This window comes from Porites lutea, chromosome 10 (assembly GCF_958299795.1).
Source record: "Porites lutea chromosome 10, jaPorLute2.1, whole genome shotgun sequence".
NCBI classification, from domain to species: Eukaryota; Metazoa; Cnidaria; class Anthozoa; order Scleractinia; family Poritidae; genus Porites; species Porites lutea.
This window is the reverse complement of record NC_133210.1, coordinates 8,878,425-8,889,230: the sequence shown is the minus strand read 5'-3', so window position 1 is coordinate 8,889,230 and position 10,806 is coordinate 8,878,425. Positions and strand designations below refer to the sequence as shown.

Genomic DNA, 10,806 nt, shown 5'->3' with positions numbered 1-10,806 from the left:
AATCACAATAATTGCTCAGGCTAACCGGTCGAGATGGTGCTTCGGAAGGTCAGCAAGTGTTCCAGAATCGCTTGAGACCTTTCAATCCTCTTTCGCCTCAAGCAAGGGCAAGTGAGTAAGCTCATTTTTGAAAACGATGTCTTGAATTACAGAACAATCTTGATAGCAGCTGTATTTCATTTTGTACATCAAGTAGAAAAAGACAGTTTTAAACATCACAAGATGGCACAAAACTCTGTCAGCTTCAGCTATCAGTAAGCAAGTTTCCAGACGCTGCATAATTTTTCCGCATGAACTCACCTGTCAAATTTTGACCAATCAGAATATAAAAATTGGAGTGGAGCGTGATCAACGCGTGACAGTGAGAAAAGTCACAATCATTGCCTTCCTGGTATGTAAAAGCCGGTTGAATTTTCGCGTCCGAGGTCAGTTCGAAATCAAAATTTTAAAAGTGCGTCTCATAAACAAGACTTACTTCATATGCATTAAAAAAAATTGAACTTGAGCCTGCGATCATTTCAAAAGTAGCAACTTCTCAGCGGATAACTTCAAAAAACACTAGAACTCAGTGGGTCGATACCTGAGCCCACGATACGGTGAGGCGAAACACTATTTTGACAGCTGTCAATAGATCAAAACATGGATGTACAATATCAGGTTGCAGGCTCCCAAACTAGCTAGAAAGTGTGAGATGAAACATTGGTATGCCTGTGGTGCGGACGGACGGAAGGTCGGGAGGTCGGTGTAAGGTCACGTGATTGCCGAATTTTCTAGGATGGATAGATTTTCTAAGCTAAGGGGCTTCGAATTTAGCCCGTGATCAAATAAAATATCAGCGGAAAACTTCAAAAACTACGTGACCTCAATGGATAGAAAAATGAGCCCGCGATATAGTCAGGTGATGGTCAGCGTATACTCTGGTTTGACAGCTGTCAAGTAACCTTCATTAAAATGGCGAATATTCGAATTAACAGACTACGAGGGTGACAGTAAGACATATCCGTCCGGCTGGTAGTGGAAAATGCCAGATCTTTTTCCCGAGCCCACGTTATTAGTTTTCTGATAGTGGTCTGCACATGTCCCGTTTTGACAGCTGTCAATTGACCTCAATTTGGCTTGCCAATATAACTTTAAACGACTGTCAGCCGACTGACAGCCCTGCCCGGCGTAGTTTCGTTTTTATGTTGAATTGGTAAGTGCGACATATTATATCAGCTTAAATGTAGGGGCGAAACGACTGGTCTTTCATCCGAGCCCGCGAGATGGTCATGTGATAATTGTCAGCAGATGTCTGATTTTGACAGCTGTCAATGTAATCGTACTCATACGAATGGCTTATATAACTGAAAGGCTAGTCAAGTTGTGCAAGATCTGTTGTGACATTTGACATCGGCTTACATGAAGTGTGTGTACGGGTGGGCGTACGCTACGTCATGACCAAATTTTCTAGGATGGATAGTTTACCAAATTTTGTTACCCATGGTGCTTCGCTTTGCGCGCACGAGAGCTCCGCTACTAATGAGCGTCCCTCTACTCAATAAGCACAATAGGCTTAGGGACGGACCAATAGAAAAGTGATGGGAGGTGGGGAATTTTCACCTGCTTGCATGGATTTTTCTTTTCGCTCACTGCTTGTGCGGGAATCTTTTTTTTTTGGAACAGTGAAGTCTTGATTCATTATCTGTTTTTGTGCTTTATAAATTATTCTACACTCACAACAGATCAAAGGATACAGGCCACTTTAATGCAAAATCTTTTCGAAAATGTACACACAGTGAGAGAGGAGGAAGCCACTTGGAGTGGACGGCTTCCCTGTGCATTTTTTCAGTCCCTGACCTCTATAATTCCTCTCCCACAGCCCATCATAATGATGCCATACTCCACTCACTAAAACAGCCCCTCTGTAGTGCCCTCCACTCCAAACTGTCAATCCAAAAAGAAGGTACCTGTTTAGTAAAAGTGAAATATTAAAATGATTGTTAAAAGTTTTTAAACTTTTATGGTGCTCTGAAATAACTTAAATGAACTTAGGCTACATTTCACTAAACAAAATGAAATAAATGTAAGATTCATCTTTCGTGTGAGAGTTCCACGTAGTCTGGTAGCTGGCTGCATTCTGTCAAAATGCCCTGATGGGCGAAGATGTCCACTGACATTAAAAGGAATGGTGGGATACATTTTGCACCTCCCTGAAATGTCCTTCTGGTGTTTGTGCGCATCACAGCACAGTAGGATTGAATGGTTTGCCTTTGAAGAAACGAAAGGACATATGCACACAGTACATTTTCAAAAACATGCTAGAAATTGGCATAACATAATTAAAAATTACTTTATATGAGACATTTACCAGCGGGTAAATGCAGTTAATGGAGCATGAAGCCCCAGGGGGGTAGGCAGAGAAAGCCTGCCTCGTCTTAGGCTCGGTTACGTCTTGAAAGTCCGATTCATTAAATGAAAGCACTCTATTCTTGAAGCAGAAAACAAAAGCTTTTCATGGCTAGAACCTCACTAAGTTGTCGCATGTTTGTCATCGTATATTTTCTTAGCTTCGCAAAGATTAGTCCCTGTTTTCAAAGCCCTATTCAGTTCTATTCATGGCCGGACCTTAGTCATGATGAGTTGAGATAGTTAAAAGTACAACTGTGCCTATTGGCCGTATTTTGAGACACTGTCTGACTATAAAGCTTTGCCAATGCCACTCCTTATTTGGTTAGCTTGCACTAAAGCAATCATTTACAGTAGTTTTGTTATGGCTCGTCCACGTTCCAAGCCCGCGACATCGCGTCCAAGTACCGACCTTTCAAAGCTTTCTAGCGAAGTACTCCGGCTTCATCCTGTCACGGAAAACGACGCTCGCCTGGTCGAAAGGCTCCGTTCAGCGAATGGAACCCGCCAGCTCTCTGCACCCACGCGAACCAAACGGGCTGATGGTCGAGTGGCCAAGAGGTCATCAACCTCGTCGAAGCGCTACAAACAGGCCGCACGGAGTCTCAATCGTCAATCCGCCACGTCCAACTTGGCTTCCGAAACTTAAGATCGAGATCAAGTCTTGGACCACTTCCCAGAGGAGGAGGAGTCCGCCACAAGCGATCTTTTGGTCGATTTAAACGCAGAACCAATGGAACCCATGGAGTTGAGTGATGCTGGTTTTACCCCGGCTCAACTAGCGGCGATCCAGGACACTGTTTCGTGGACTTCTCAAGCAGCGTTTCAATTGCTCCCACACAACGACGTTATCCCGCCTGCTCCCGCGTTTTCCAGCACTCCAAGTCCTCGTGTTCCTTCTGTGGTGTCTCCGAACGGCCTCAATCGTCCCTTGGACAAAGCACTCAAAGATAAAATACTCCGCGGTGAGTATGTAGATTTCTCTTTGCTTTTGCCAGAAACACTGTACCAGACCCAGACTCCCGCCCTACAATTGCGTTACGAGACTCGCCCCCAGGCTCCTTGGGCTTCCCCGCTTACTGTTGTTAAACGCAAGAAACCAGTTGTAGACTCTTTTCAAAAGTGGTTGGACGCGTTTATGGCTTACATGCTGGTAATCGTCACGGCCTACCCCAACCTGGCGGTGGAGCTCATAAAGTATCAGCAGATCATTAGCCGCGCAGTAACTAAGTTCAAGGGCCTTGCGTGGTACACATACGATGAGCACTTTAGACGCCGCGCAGCTCGCCATCTTACCATCGCATGGGATAGGATAGATATCGAACTTTGGACGGTGACCTTTACTGGTACCGCTAAGCCCCATTGTTCTATGTGCTCTCAGCCCGTCTAGTGGACCTCCCGTCCCTTATCGGCACCTTGCAATTTCCCTGTAAAGTAGTGGTCCCCGGGCGAACCTTTCTCCAGCGCATGATCAATCTCACCAGGGGTGTTCCCAGCCGTTTTCAACATATCCGCTTAAACAAGCAATTCCAACGGGATATTACTTTGTGGAAAGTTTTTCTCACCGAATGGAACGGACGCTCCTTCTTCCTTGATTCCTTTGTTACCTCCTCCCCTGACCTTGAATTGTAAACAGATGCAGCTAGCACCTTTGGGTTCGGGGGGTATTCTAATGGGAAATGATTCCAAGGGCACTGGCTGCCTCACCTCCTTATCAACAAGAAGACAGGGATTAGCATTGAATGGCAAGAACATTTCCCTATTGTTATCGCTTGCGCTCTCTGGTACCCCCATTTTGCGGGTAAACGCCTTCAATTTTGCTGCGACAATGAAAGCGTCGTCGCTATTATCAACTCCGGTCACTCAAATGCTCCCCGGGTGATGGACCTGGTCCGTTTTTTGGTTCTCATTTCCATGAAACACAACCTGTTGGTACGGGCCCGCCACGTTCCGGGGGTAGATAACGGAATTGTGGACGCCCTCTCACGTTTCCAGGTCAAACGCTTCAGGGATCGACCGGACCCCTTGTTTCATCCCTCCTTCGTTCATGACCCTCTAAACGATGAAGTTCTAAGGTATGCTAACTGGGCCTTATCATGGAACACCAAACGCAGCTATTCATCCGGAGAAAAGCGTTTTATCTCATTTTGCCTTATGAACAGACTTACATGTCCAACAGGTGATATTTTACCTGCCTCGGAGGAGACACCTATCTATTTTGCGTCTTATTTAGCTCGCAAAGTCTAACATTACACAATCAAAATATACTTAGCAGCCGTCAGGAATCTAAATATAGTTTAAGGTTACAATGACCCCTTACAGGGCAGGCTGCTTTTAAAAAAGATTTTAAGGGGCATTCTTTGTTACCGGAGTTGTTCTCGTACAAGTCGTGAACCGGTTAACCCCCCGGGTCCTGTTAGCTATCCGTCCTGTCCTTGAGAGTTGGTTGGATGTTCGGGATTTTTCTATGATCTGGGCGGCATTTACCCTAGCCTTTTTTGCCTTTCTTCGTTGTAGCGAGTTTACGTACCTGGGGGCACGTTATTTTAGTTCCCAGTTTAACCTCACCACTGATTGCGTGGTTTCTCACCAAGTCTGGCTCACCTGGAGCACGTGCTTCTCAAACTTAAATCGTCTAAAACTGACAGTTTTCGACAGGGGCAATCTCTCGTGGTAGCTCGGTGCTCTTCTCTATTGTGCCCCGTTTCCGCCATGCAACGGTATATTATGCTTGCCCAGCCTCGGCCTGGGCCCCTTTTTTACTTTCAGTCGGGTCGGCTTCTCACTCGGTCCTCTGTTACGTATTTACTTCAGGATTCTGTTCGTTGTGCGGGACTCCCATACTAGAGTCTAAAAGGTCGCAGTTTTCGTATAGGCGCCGCGTCTGCTGCGGCCGCTGCGGGCTTACCAGACTGGTTAATAAAAGTTTTAGGTCGTTGGTCCTCGGACTGTTATCAACTGTATATTCGCACTCCCGAAACAGTCTTGCTTTCTGCTGTTCCCAAAATGGCTCGCGTGTCAGGGAACTTTATTTAGTGTTTTGCTGTTGCTTGAGGGGATGCATTGCATGCATCTGTGGCGGTTAAGTCTGCTTTGCGACTTCCCCCAAGCTTTTGGCATTGCTTGTATCTTGCCATCTTTTGAGCTATTCCTTTGCCTTAATCTTGTCCTATCCAGCCCGTGCGGCGCTAGGGAGATAAGAAAGGCTCTGCCAAGACTCTTGTCCTACCCCACGGTAGTGGGGCGATAAGTAAGGCTTGTGTTATTTTGTGCGCATAATCCGAAGTCGCTATAACCTGCCGCAGGGGCTGTGTCCCCCCCTTATTACGCCATCATGAAGTTGTTGTTTACTTAGCCTGCGTGCGTCATTTACTTGCGTGACGTTTGCATGCGTATCTTACAAGCGGAACAGTGACATTAAAATGTAATTGTTTAATTAAGTCATTTAATGACTTATTGAAGAAGGACTGAGGGCATAGCTGCCTTTAATATGTTGAACGTTTACTTTGGTCAATTGATACAAATTGTGCTTTTGAGCCAAGAAAACACTTATCACTTGGTTATGATAGGTTCATGTACATTAAATAAAAAGAGATCCAATCCAGTGAAAAGATCCTGTAGTTTCATTAAAAGGCCAAAACACAAAACTACTTCATACTATATATTTACACAGCACTATGTTTCAAGCACAACTCTTGATACTCACAGAAACTAGCCACTAACTGTATTATAGAATTCTTATTCAAGGCGGTGAGACCCATCCTCTAATTTTTATTGTGGGCACAAATAATTTTATAGAATATTTACAAAGCCACCAAATTCTAATATTTATTTATTGCAAATTTTGTTCTATTATTTTTATTATAATACAGTATACAGTGGATGTTGTAGGTACACTAGCTGCAATTTAAAACAAAAACAAGGCTCTAATTGTCTCCTTTCAATAAGACGAAAGTGATTTTTGTTTATTCATATTGTACCTGGTAATATTGTTGATTTCTGAAACTCAGACTTTCTGAAAAAGTCACAATTGGACCTTCCTTCTGCATGAATTTTTTTTCTTTACCTTATTCTTTGCATGAATTTTTTTTCTTGGCATTTTCCCTTGCATGAATTTTTTTGGGGGTTTTTTCCCCACCCCACCCCCCCCCCCCCCCCTTCACTTTTCTAATGGTCCGTCCTTTACCTTGGCTTGCCCGTGAAGTAACTTGAACCAAGTTTTCGGACCGTCTATTAAAAGGAAAATAGGAATAAGAAAAGGGATCACCTAGCAACGCGAGAAACGGCTTCCTATATCTTATTTAGCGCTAAAAATCAGATATATAAACAAAACACATACGGAAAGTGGAGTTGAAAAGTTTTTATTTCTGTTTAGTTTATGTCTTCTTATTTAGCGCTAAAACTTGGATATATAAACAAAACAAACACACATTTTCACAATGTGGAGCTGAAAACTCTCTATTCCAATTTTGTCTGACCATTTCAGAACCGTTTTCTCCGTTTTAGCTCGATGAGGTGAAAAACTTTTAAAGTCTCAGAGTTTCACACACCGTTAGTCAGTTAATTATGCGAGTTCACAACCCAAAGTTGAATACAAATTAGCTCTACAGGAAAGACCCAAGGGCGAGAATCTTGACGTATTATTATATAAACAATTTTAAACAACTTAACAAGGATCAATTAAAACACGCGACTAATATGCATTTAGGACATTTCATGAGCAATGTCCAGTATACATTAGAGTTCTCGCAATGTTCACAGGGGTGTTTAGAGTGAAAGGTGGTGGACGTTTCAGGGCTACTACTTTCTGTTTCCTGACTGTCGTTTTCAGTGTCGTTGTCGCTCTCTTGGGTGCCTTCAGCTTTAACGCCATTCTCAGAAGCCACTTCCTCCTCCTCCTCCTCCTGATTTTCAATATCCGATGAACTCTCCTCATGATTACTCTCGTTATCGGAAGTATTTTCTACATTTTGGTAGCCTTTTTCCTTTGCTATTAAATCAATTAAAAACATTTTGTTCTTGATTAAACCTTTATCGATTCCTAACTGTGCAAGTCCATCTAGAAACGTGTTCAGCGCACGAGGCTTGGTAACCGCATTTTCATGAGGGAGTAACACATACTCAACTAGCTCAGCGATGTTTGTGACAGGAATAGTGCGTTTATGTCGAAGTAATTGTTAGCTGGGAGTCCAGAAAAGAATACCTTCGGACGCGGCCATACTATGCAGCAAATCAGAAGCACGCTTTTCCGGCACTGCGCGGGAAAGATGACTCAAAACAGCTTTTATTCTTGGTTCTTCTTTTATTCTCGGTTCTTCATCCCCGCTTTCATCACCAGAACTTTCGCTTTCTACATGTTCACTCTCGTGTTCTTCTTCAACTAAATCTATCTTTCTCTTCATTTTTGATGAGTACACGTTACAGACTTAGCTTCGAATGATCAACCTAGCGATGCGTCACCTCTTCTATAGTATTAGAAATCCTAAGCTTGAAGCAACAGGGGCTAATACATCTTCAATAAAACCACTACCCTCTTGTACAAGGACTCGCTTCTTTGTCAGTTGTAAGGGACATTTGGACTGGCCAGGCCAATTAAAGCATCCTTATATGGCAGTAATATCCGCTTATTTTCTTCGGAGATAGGAATGTGTCCCATGAATACATTGTATAAGACTTGGGCTAGTGTATGTAGTTGTTGTGGAGTAGCTGTCTTTAAAAGAAACTGGCGCTGATAAGCAGGGCAATCAGCTAACAGCTGAAGAAAACCACGATTGTTGTTTACTACACGAGAAATTGCTTCAAAATGAACTAAAGATGGCAGTTGGCAGTCTTTTATAGAATCTCGTGGAGAAAAAAAAATGAAACGAGTGGGCGAAGGATAGAAAATAATAGAATCAGAGGGAGGAGGAGGGAAAACAATAGAAATGAGGAGGAGGAGGAGGAGGGGGAGGAGGAGGAGGAGGAGGAGGGAAAACGATAGAAATAAGGAGGAGGGAAAACAATGAAAACCTGTACAAATGCGCAACATTCTAACTTATTCTCAGCCTCCATTTTGCTCCTGAGGAGTTGACATGAGTTGGTTCTGTCCTGTCTGCGAGAAATCCTTTAGTAGAAAAGATAATATTCAAAGGCACGTGATGTCTAAACACCGCAATGCTGGTCTCACCCCATTTTAAAGAGTTCCAATGTTTTCACAGAAATGTCAGCGGTTTCGCTTCGAGCATCCTTTCACATCCATGATTGCCGGAATGACCGGGTCCGGAAAAACGGCCTGGGTACGACCTCTATTGCAACAAGCTTCAGAGACCATTTAACCTCCCCCGGAGAGGATCGTTTGGTGTTATTCACAATGGCAGCCTGCGTATACACAAATGTTAGTCGCCATGACACACATTGAATTCGCCAAGGGAATTCCAACTGCTTTGGAGCAGGATTTCTATTTTGATGTGAACAAACGGAATTTGATCGTGCTTGATGATCAGATGATTGACCCCAGTAAAGACAAGCGAATTGTGAACCTTTTTACTCGTGGTTCTCTTCATCGCAATCTGAGCTTGATTTATATCGTGCAGAATCTATTTCATCACGGGAAAGGTAGCCGCAGCATAAGCCTAAACAGCCATTATCTGGTGTTATTCAAGAATCTGCGAGACAAATTGCAAATCTTGACTCTGGCGAAGCAAATGTATCCCGGGCAGACGGGTTTCTTTCTAAATCAGTACGAAGAGGCTGTAAAAAGACCTTTTGGGTGGTTACCTTCTGATTGATCTGAAAACTACTACCCAAGATAATTGTCGGTCTCGAAAAAACTTCCTGCCCGGTGAAGAAGGCTTTAAACAAACAGGGTTTCAAGAAAATATTCCTCAAGAGCCTCTAAAATATCTGAAGCAGCAAACTCTTTCGCCTGTCCCGCTTCTTCCAGCTATGCAAGAAATATAAGGCAACATGGACGACGTGCTCTCTCGAAACGATCTTCGGGACGATGAAAAAACTAATCGATACTTTCAGTTGCAAAACAGATACCTGGCTTTTAAAGAACAATTAAATACAAGAACACGACCGGAAGAAATAATCAGCACTTTTCCAGACTTAACATAAAGGACACACTCCCCTCAACCTCTTTAATGTAACACCTGAATTAACACAAGCGGCTATCTCTCAAAAACCTGAAAAAGAAAGCCTCACCCTTCCACCACCCTTAAATCCTGCTTTCCTGACCCCTCCTTCCACAGTAGAAACCCTATCACAACAAGGCCCGAAGCGCAAAAGGCGTCGGATTATTATTATTTATTATTATGATTTGGATGATCATAAAGCTCATGCCAAACAGCTGAGGAAATGTCGGCATAAGAAATTCAAACCTTATAAGTACTCCATGGGTGAAGAAGATGAAGATTAATTAATTTCCATTCCTTACAAATGGCAGTGTATTTGACTCTTTTTGTCATCTTTTTTAATAACTTTTTTTAAAACGGTATTTCTCTTGCGGTTTTATTGCTAGCAATTATTAGTCGCGTGTTTTAATTGATCCTTGTTAAGTTATTTAAAATTGTTCATATAATAATACGTCACGATTCTCTCCCTTGGGTTTGTAGAGTTAATTTGTATTCAACTTTGGGCTTGTGAACTCGCATAATTAACTGACTAACGGTGCGTGAAACTCTGAGACTTTAAAAGTTTTTCATTTCTTCGAGCTAAAACGGAGAAAACGGTTCTGAAATAGTCAGACAAAATTGAAATAGAGAGTTTTCAGCTCCACATTGTGAATATGTGTGTTTGTTTTGTTTATATATCCGAGTTTTAGCGCTAAATAAGAAGACATATAGAAATAAAAACTTTTCAACTCCACTTTCTGTATGTGTTTTGTTTATATATCTGATTTTTAGTGCTAAATAAGATATAGGAAGCCGTTTCTCGCGTTGCTAGGTGATCGCTTCTCTTATTCCTATTTTCCTTTTCATCGACGGTCTGAAAACTGGGCTCAAGTTACTTAACGGGCAAGCCGAGGCAAGCCTATTGTGCTTATTGAGTAGAAAGACGCTCATTAGTAAACCTATACCGAATTATTGCAGGAAGACAGTTATTAGTGTGGAGGAGGGCATTTTTTCCCTAGGTTATAACAATAGGTGACGTCATAGACTATCCCTAAACTATCCTTACCTATCCAACAACGAGGCTTAATTTCCAACATAGTAGACTACTGCTTGGCGTTAAACAACAAGTGATCTTGCTACACGAACAGTTATTTTGATTGATTTTGGTTAATGTTGTAAACGAAGAGCAATAAATGTCATTGAATAAACAACTTGTTAAAGTTTATCTTTTTTGAAAGCCGATGTAAGATCATTGTTGCTTTCAAATCAAACAATTGTAATCGTTTTAATAGCCCTTCTCAGCTGGTACGTATTACTTTCCCATTTC

The 10,806-nt window shown here is 42.5% G+C and overlaps 1 pseudogene; it reads left to right on the top strand.

Annotated features, from left to right (window-relative positions):
- The first annotated feature begins 4,539 nt into the window (after positions 1-4,539).
- Positions 4,540-5,482, top strand: LOC140949856 (uncharacterized; annotated as a pseudogene).
- The last annotated feature ends 5,324 nt before the right edge of the window (positions 5,483-10,806 follow it).